This window comes from Hoplias malabaricus, chromosome Y (assembly GCF_029633855.1).
Source record: "Hoplias malabaricus isolate fHopMal1 chromosome Y, fHopMal1.hap1, whole genome shotgun sequence".
Classification (NCBI taxonomy): Eukaryota; Metazoa; Chordata; class Actinopteri; order Characiformes; family Erythrinidae; genus Hoplias; species Hoplias malabaricus.
The window spans coordinates 81,197,673-81,207,047 of NC_089820.1; the positions used below are offsets into that span (position 1 = coordinate 81,197,673).

At 35.2% G+C, this 9,375-nt stretch overlaps 1 long non-coding RNA gene across 1 annotated transcript; it reads right to left on the reverse strand.

Moving 5' to 3' along the window:
• Positions 1-2,946: 2,946 nt before the first annotated feature.
• On the reverse strand, positions 2,947-4,861 carry LOC136677954 (uncharacterized). The gene is made up of 3 exons (XR_010796448.1): positions 4,729-4,861; positions 4,135-4,211; positions 2,947-3,144 (listed from the first exon to the last, which is right to left on the reverse strand). It is a non-coding gene; the product is annotated as an uncharacterized lncRNA (long non-coding RNA).
• Positions 4,862-9,375: the final 4,514 nt, after the last annotated feature.

The window sequence follows — 9,375 nt, forward strand, 5'->3', positions numbered from 1 at the left end:
TTATGCATGTAATTATTAATGATAAATAACAATTCTGCAGGCTAAAGCTAAACATTAAAAGAGGTAAACACTTTAACTTTAAAAAGATTTTCTCATGATTATAGAAGAATATATTTTACAAGGAAGTGAGTCCTGAAGACAATATTCTGGAATTACCCTGAGGAGCTGAGGAATGTAGATGTTTTTGTGGTTTTAACACTTCTATTACCCTTGAGTTAAAAAAAAAATATTCTTAAACGGGTTGTAAAAACTTAAATGTAAAAAAAATTAATGACGATAATAATAATTAAAGAATTAAGAATTATAAAAAATATTGGAGGAACAATGCAGATTTTAGCCTTGCTGTGGAATCTTAGATCAGCTCTGTACGCTCTTACTCAGCAGCAAGTCCAGCTTGTTCAGTGTGGTCATTGGACACTGTCTGGGCTGTGCTTTGTACTGTTCAATAATGTACTAATAAGTTTGTAATGTATCATTTTAATTCAAAATGCAACCTTTCTCCCACTCCCACTCATTTTTTTATTTTATAGTAACAGGTGCATAGTAGGGTGGCATGGTGGCACAGCAGGTAGTGTAATGTGCTTAGTTTTGTGTTCTGTTTCCCTTACTCCTTGACCACTCGGACACACCTGCATTATTACAGAATGACTCACCTTATCAAAGAGGTAGCAGGTGATTTAGGATTGTCTGTAGGATTTATGGAAGTAACTACAGCTGGAGGCCAAAAAGAAGAAGTCCAAGAGTCCTGCTCCTGTCTCCAGTCTCGCTCCTGCTTTAAGTGCCCAGGCTCCCGAGTCCTCACAAACTTTAAGTTCAGGCCCCATGGACATAACACCGGTTGTTACTGTCCCTGTTTTGGTCCCTGTTTCTGTTCCTGTCCCAGTACCTGTTACAACCCTTGTCGTTGTCCCTGTCACCGTGTTTGTGTCTGTTCCTGTTAATGTTCTGGTCCCTGTTCCCCTGCCTAGTCCAGTCTTGTCTTGAGTCCAGTCCCCTGTTTAGTCTAGTGTCTTGTCCTGTTGGTGAGGCATGCTTTTAGAGTGTAGTAAGTTCTGTTTTCTTTCTTGTTTGTGCCCCCCTTGTCATGTGACTGTTCCGCCCTGTCTTGTGTCTGCTTCCTGCTTGTTCCCTGGTCATGTGATAACCTTCCCTTGTGTTTCTAGTGTCATGTGTCTTAATTCATACCCAGGTGTTTCTTGGTGTTGGTGTTGTCTTTATATAGTCCTTGTCAGTATTTCCTGTTTGTGGGTCATTGTATGTTTGTTTGCTGTCTTTGCGTTATGTCAATGATCCTTAGCCTTGTTTAGTGTTAGCTTACATCTGTCTAGTTACCTTTTGTTAATTGTTAATACATCTATCCTTCATAAACCTCCTTCCCTGATTCCTTGACCACTCTGACACACCCGCATTATTACAGGTAGTGTCACAGTCACAACGTTCCAGGGACCTGAAGGTTGTGGGTTCGAGTCCCACTCCAGGTGACTGTCTGTGAGGAGTACTAACAATGATATTGTTCCTTTAATTTTACAATAAATAACCAAATTGTAAGTATTTACTGCAATAACATGTACACCAGTTTTTTTTTTCTTTTCTTGGGGATAATACTGTATCCAAGAGTATATGTGTATTTTGCTTTAAATTAAACCCTGGTTTTAAATACCTCATCATGACTTTTTTTTATATATATGATGTTTTGAACTAAGAATGACCATTATGTGTGAACATTGTGTGAGCTTAGAGATAATTTTGAATAAAAGGAACAGGAGAGCAATACTTAAAGATTAGCAGCTTTCATTCCCTTAACACTGTGTTATGGTATTGTTTTACGAAAACATTGGGTGCAAGGCAGGAATACATTCAGGAGGGGGCGCCAGTCCTTCACAGTGCAACACACACACACACTCCCATCTATGGACACTTTTGAGTTTCCAATCCACCTACCAACGTGTGTTTTTGGATCATTGGCATTGAGCTAACGTGGTATGATGCATCGTTAAACTAACCAACATCTGAAGTCTGACCGTTTCCCAAAACCATCAACCCAAACCATATTGGTTTAAACCACTGTAGTCCAAACTACAATGTTTCCAGACGTGTTTGGTCTGGCTTTCACAGTGGGAAACTTGCAAAATTGTAAAATTATGCAAAAATATGAGAGTTATGACCACAATTCACTATTAAACCATAGGTAAACATTATATAATTTTATTTATGATATATATATATATATATATATATATATATATATATATATATATATATATCATAAAGCTTAGTTCCTGGTGACTACGTGATCGATGATGGAAGACACAGTAGAATTAGGGTACTATATAGTGTGTGTGTGTGTGTGTATATATATATATATATATATATATATATATATATATATATATATATATATATATATATATATATACACACACACACACACACTATACAGTACCCTAATTCTACTGTGTCTTCCATCATCGATCACGTAGTCACCAGGAACTAAGCTTCTAACCACAGACCTGAAACTGTAGTTCCAATTACACAATTAATGACAGTGTTGTGAACCTGTGTCATTTAATGATGTTTCAGACTATGCAAGTTACCAACGTAGTTACCTTGATAGTTCCAAGGACTGTTTTGAGAAACACTTGCATCGCAACTGCATCGTTCCAACTATGTATCTAAGTTGCTAACGTAGTTAGCAAATATGCTTTTGGGAAACGAACCCCAGATTGTGCAGTTAAAAGTAACCAATTTCATTAATTATATGGGGTGTCTACACATGTTTTAAACGTTTTAAATATGACATAGGTTTCATATGTTATGTAAATTGGATCCACAAATACATTTTATTTTGCATTCTATTAAGTCTTTATTAGCACTCTTTGTGATAAAAGATACAATACATAAGATTATACAGTGCACCTGCCACATTTTAAACATAAAGCCCCCTAAAAAAATTAATTACCCATGCTGATATGAATCCAGAATAAAGCAGAACAGTGTGAGTTGGAACAGGCAGAACAGGAGGAATGAGGTTTGAGTTTCAGGAATGCTTCAGGGCCTCTATCAGTTTTACTGGATGTTTACTATGTTCAGTGTACAGCTGGAACACAACGAAGACAGATATTTGCTTTGCAAATACTGTGCATACTGAAATCACACACACACACACACACACACACACACACACAAACACAAGAAAAATATATTTGTAAACATTCATTGAAAATGTTTTATTTTTTTAATAGCTTTGTGGGTTTGATGCATGACTGTGTCCAGCTAATCATCAGTGATTTTATTACATAGACTGTAGAACTAATTATTGCAAGTTACAGTGCACCTTCTACATTATGTTTTATGTTATAATATAATTCAAATATTGCTTTTTAAAATATGTCTTCAACTAGGCTCTTCAAACTAAAATACTTTATTTTTAAAAACTGAATTCAAAGAAGATATTTTTAAAGCAATATTTTGAAAAAAGCTTTTGTTCATGCAAACAAGAAATTATGAGAATAATAAGATCAAAACATGAATATTCACAAATGAAATTGTAATTTTGCAAATAAGTGATAATCAAATGTTTAAGTTATGAGAATAGTATACTTGTCTCGCCCTTGTCCTGTCAGGTCTGTTTTCCCCGCCATGTGCTCTCTCAGCACATGGCTCTGTTTGTTGTTGTGCATGTCTCCGCCTATGTCCCGCCTTTCCTCCTCCCCCTCGTTATCTGTCTCAGGTGCGTCTCGTCTGTGTTAAGTATAGTCCCCTTGTATCACTTCCTCTGGTCGGTCATTTGTACTGTTTCGGTCCCTGTTATCAAGTCTGTCTGTCTGTCTCTGCAGTTTCTCCATCATTGTTTTCCACGTTGTCGTTTCATGTTGTCGTTTCATTTCCTCTGTCGTTGTTTCGTTTTGTAGTCTGGTTATCTCTTTAGTCTGTCTGTCCCGTTTGCCCTGTTTAGCTCCCTGTGTCCAGTTTAGCCTGCTTGGCTCCCTGTTTGTTGTCTTTCTGTTAAAGTCTCTTTGTTTTGTTATATTTCGTTAATAAAGTACTGTGTTTTAGCGAGTGCGTCCGCCTCCGTCAGTCCGCCCCGTGATCCTGACAATACTATTATTTCCAGTCTTGGAAGAAGCCACTTACTGACTGTAGATCCTGGAATACCACATCTTTTCCAGCTCCAGATAAAACACGTACTTGAATTATATAAATTGTACTACCTGTAAAACACACAGACAACATCACAAAAACATAAACCAGTTATTCAGCTATTACTGATTATTTTGAATTTCATTCAGCTCTGATTTCCTCCCACGCTCCAAAAAACACATGTTGGTAGGTGGACTGGCGAATCAAAAGTGTGTGTGTGTGTGTTTGTTGCCCTGTGAAGGACTGGTGCCCCCTCCAGGGTGTGTTCCTTCCAGGTAGGCTCTGGACCCACTGAGACCCTGAACTGCTAAGGGTTACAGATAATGAATATGAAGGTGCATTTTATTAATTCATTCATAATATATATATATATATATATATATATATATATATTTGTGAGTAGAGACAACAAATTAGCATTTAATTCTTTATTGTTTTAGATTTTTTTTGTAATTTCCCCATAAACCACAACAGGCCTCAAACCTATAAAAATGTAAAAAATTACAGTGATCAGTAGTGAACATTTCATATACATTATGCTTTTTAATATATTCATGTAAAAACAGGTTTTGGAAATTTGGAACTTACCAGTAGGAGTCAGTGTGGTAGGTGACAATGTAGTACTAACTGCTGATGTTCAAATCAATGACAAAAAAATAAAACACAAAACATCAACTGATTATTAGTCTAGCAATAATTTAATGTAAAAATGATAAACTTTCTGTAACATAAAATTGTAATTAAAAATTCAAACACTCTCCTGCTGTGTTAACATTTTATTTTACAGATTTTGATCTGCAGTATTAATTGTCTTATTTTTCATAAATCTGAGTAGTTTGAAAAACTATATATATAAAACTATATATATATCAGTGGTGATTGCTCTAAGACTGCAAGGGGAGCTCAGCTTCCCCTAAAATGTAAAAAAATAAGTGATCAAATATATACTGTTGTGTGTACATGTCATTGAATAAATATACACTACAACGTGCTCAACTTTTGTTCAGAATCAGCTTCTTAACACTGGTAAAGACGGGGCTTTCCTCTCAATCATTCCCGCAGCTTCACAGTGATTTAAACAGCGTGGATGCTGTGTGTCCACAGAGTTCAATAGCGAAGCAGAGAAGTGCAGCAAAGTGCAGCGAAACGAGACGAGTCATTGGATAAATTCTGGGCTTTGTCCCGCCCATCGGACGCTCAGCGTCTCTGGGGGTCTATGGGGCAGTGGGCTGGCCTCGGCTGGCCCGGACGCTCAGCTTCTGCATGATGATTGGATGATCTGTCTGAGGCTGAATCCGTTTTTGATTGACAGCGAAATGAGCGAATCAGCGATCCTTTGGTGTAAAGATCCATGGGAGCACAGGCGGACACACTTCACATGGGCCAAGGCCGTTTAAGCAGCCTAGCTCTGCTGGCCATTGAGAGGACACTAGTCAAGTCCCTGGAAAAGACGCCTTGTTGGTACGACAGGGTCAAAGATCATTTTCTTAAAAAGGAACGAAGGGTAGAATTTATAGTATAAATAAACCGACACTTTTTATGATGTAGGCCGAAATTGAGCTTCCCCTCCTTGAAAGACCAGCATCCGCCACTGATATCAGTGATGATTATATTAATATATATATATTATTTTATTTTATTTTTTTTACTTTAAAAGCAGTTGAATAGATTTGCTCTGTTCTCTGGAACAAAATGAAAATTAAAAGAGCTGGTTTAAGAGTTTACCAGGAGTTGATGGTGTAGATGTTACTGTAGGAATAATAGATGGTGTATCAAACAAATAGATGACAAATTATAAACCAAACCATTAATTCATACTCTAGCAAATATTACATGTACAAATATCTTTTAAAGTGGTTTTGTGTAATATATAACTGTAATTCAGAAATCAAGCATTCTCCCACTCGTCATTTTGTAGTAACAGTTGCATAGTACTGACTCTGACATGTTTAACTGTACTTTCTTTAGAATATAATCTAAAAATTTTACACTATGAAAATAGCATATGAGAAGAAATGATTTTTTGCTGCATTTGTTATGAATTCATTTAAGGAAAACAAAACCACAAAGCATCAATTGCTTATTAGTCTATAAATCGATCTATTAATGAAGCAAAAAAAAAGAAAACACCAGAATGATGCTGCATCTGTAGGGAGTAGTCAAGAGGGCGAAATTAAACGTTACATTTATAGATTTATTTCATATCTATAAATGTTTATAGTAGAAAATGAATGGAAAAAATCAGTTTGTTTCTTATGAAAATAGATTAATACAGTTGAATAATAGTCCATAAATAATATTTTATTTTATGAAGAAAATTATGATGTGGGATGTGCTTCAATATTTATTTATAAAACTGAAGATCATATATGAATTATGCTTATTAAATTGGATAACTAAAAGACAAGTTTTAGCACTTAGCACTTAACTTCTGATATATCATATCTCATTATTACCCACCACAGTACACATGCACAATCACTTACTGCACTTCTCCAACCAACCTGTGCCCACTTATTTACAACAACTGACTTTTCAATTACCTCTAACTATTCCTTCAAAGTTGCCCTTGAAGTGTCAAGTTACAGAGGGGGTGTTAGTGGGTAAAAATGGCAACACACTTTATTTATTTGGGTGAAACTAAAATTATTCTGCCTGAATGATCTCATAATTGAATTTATATTCAGTATGTACTGAATTACTTTCCGTACAAATTGATATAAAAAGCCAAAAACATTAATGGATTACTTGTTTAGTAATGAATCTGTATTTTATTGAGGAAAAAACTATAAACTAAGCAGTATAATTTCCCACTGCCTCATCGCTAAAACCAGCATGTGTCGGCTGATGCAACCGAAGAGGAATATAAACAGAACAGAACATTATCACTTAATATCAGTCTTAAAGACTTACCAGTAGGAGTCACTGCTGTAGTTGACAGTGTAGTCGCATTTGTTGATACATCTGACAAATTGATTAAAAAATAGAAAACGGAATAAAAACAAACAACATAAATCATTATTAAGGCAAGTTCACTGCATATGAGTGAGAATGAAATTATAAAGTGAAGAGTATTAATGCCCCCATCAGTAAAAACAATGCTCACCAACACGATGCATGTGTAGAGCGATGTAACAGAACTAGCACTTGGTTGTCACCTTCAATTCTGTTTAATATTTATACTTCAAATGATGTTTTTGAACTAACAAATAAGACGTTGTGTTGTAAGTCTCATTGCAGTTCTAAAGAATAAATGATTATTTAGCAATTACACTGTGTTTTGGTCAGAAAAACATTATGATGCACTCTCAGAAAAACACTGTTACATTGTGCTGATTGTGCTGAATCCCCACAGGATTATTACTGCATTAGAGCAGCTTGCATACAGTCCAACAATTATTAGAAAGTTATAATCAAAACAGAAAAAAGTGGAACTAAATTCCTAATAGAATGTATATGTCTTTTTCAGCTATCTCAGTAGTTATGACAGGGACACAACACAGACTCCTACAAGTATGTTCTAAACCTGTTTTGAGCTAAACTAATGTATCAAACAAATCTTTAAAAATCTAAGTGTACACATGAATGAATAGTTATTGTTGATGATGTATCTGAGAAGTTGAAGTAAAAAACATAAAAAATCAATCAAACATTAGTCTAAAAATTAGAATGAAATAATTAGGAAAGAAAATGAAAAAATGTGTCATGTTCTTCGCCTGTTCTCCTTTGTTTTGTCCTTAAGTTTTTGATCATGTTTCAGTTTTGCAGTCCCTGTCATGTGTTTTTTCTCAGTCTGTTCCCTAGCCATACCATGCACCTATAATCCCCGAGTGTTCACAGGTGTTCCCGTCCATGTTCTCTATGTAAGCCCTCTCCTGTTAGTCATTGTTACTCATTTTCTTTGTGTTTTGTTGTATTTGCTGTGTTTATATTCCTATATTTACTTTTGCTCAGTGTTATTCCAGTTCCCTTTGTTACGCTTTTATTTTCTCATGTTTGCTCTTTTTGTAATCACTAAACATTTTCTGCACATGCTTCCACCCCCTGGTCACCACTAAACCCCACCTGACAGAATGATGCTGCAGCCATGTATGGTTAGGAGTTCAAGAGGGTATCATTTAATACAAGTTACATTTAATTTATTAAAAGCACACTCACTGAAATATACCACATTCCAGTTCTTTACTTAAGAAAATATATTCAACTCTATATTAAGAATTCCAATCTATTTTCTTATTTCAGTTTATGCATAGTCCCCTCCCAAAAAAACAACTCCCAAACAAGATGATCAGTAGAGACATGTTTATATTCTTAATGCATTTTAAAAGATTGACGTAAAATCAGGTTTTAGAACTTACCAGTTGGCACCTGGGATGTAGATGTCTCTGAAGTAAGAACTGATGATGTATCTGACAAATTCATGTCAAAACACAAAACAGCAATTTATCGCTAAAACCAGCATGTGTCGGCTGATGCAACCAAAGAGGAATATAAACAGAACAGAACATTTTCATTTAATATCAGTCTTAAAAACTTACCAGTAGGAGTCTCTGCTGTAGTTGATAGTGTAGTTGCATTTGTTGATACATCTGACAAATTGATTAAAAATGAAAACGGAATAAATAGAAAAAACATAAATCATTATTAAAGCAACTTCACTGCATATGAGTGAGAATGAAATTATAAAGTGAAGAGTATCAATGTCCCCATCGGTAAAAACAATGCTTGCCAAGACGATGCATGTGTAGAGCAATGTAACAGAACTAGCACTTCGTTTTCACCTTCAATTCTGTTTAATATTTATGTTTCAAATGATGTTTTTGAACTAACAAATAAGAGGTTGTTTTGTAAGTGTCATTGCAGTTCTAAAGAATAAATGATTATTTAGAAATTACACTGTGTTTTGGTCAGAAAAACATTATGATGCACTCTCAGAAAAACACTGTTACATTGTGCTGATTGTGCTGAATCACCGCAGGATTATTATTGCATTAGAGCAGCTTGCATACAGTCCAACAAATATTAGAAAGCTATAAGCAAAACAGAAAAAAGTGGAACTAAATTCCTAATAGAATGTATATGTCTTTTTCAGTTGTCTCAGCAGTTATCACAGAGGCACAACACAGATTCTTACAAGTATGTTCTAAAACCTGTTTTGAACTGAACTAATGCATCTAACAAATCGTTAAAAACCTAAGTAAACTCTTAAATGAATAGCTAGTGTAGAAACTACAC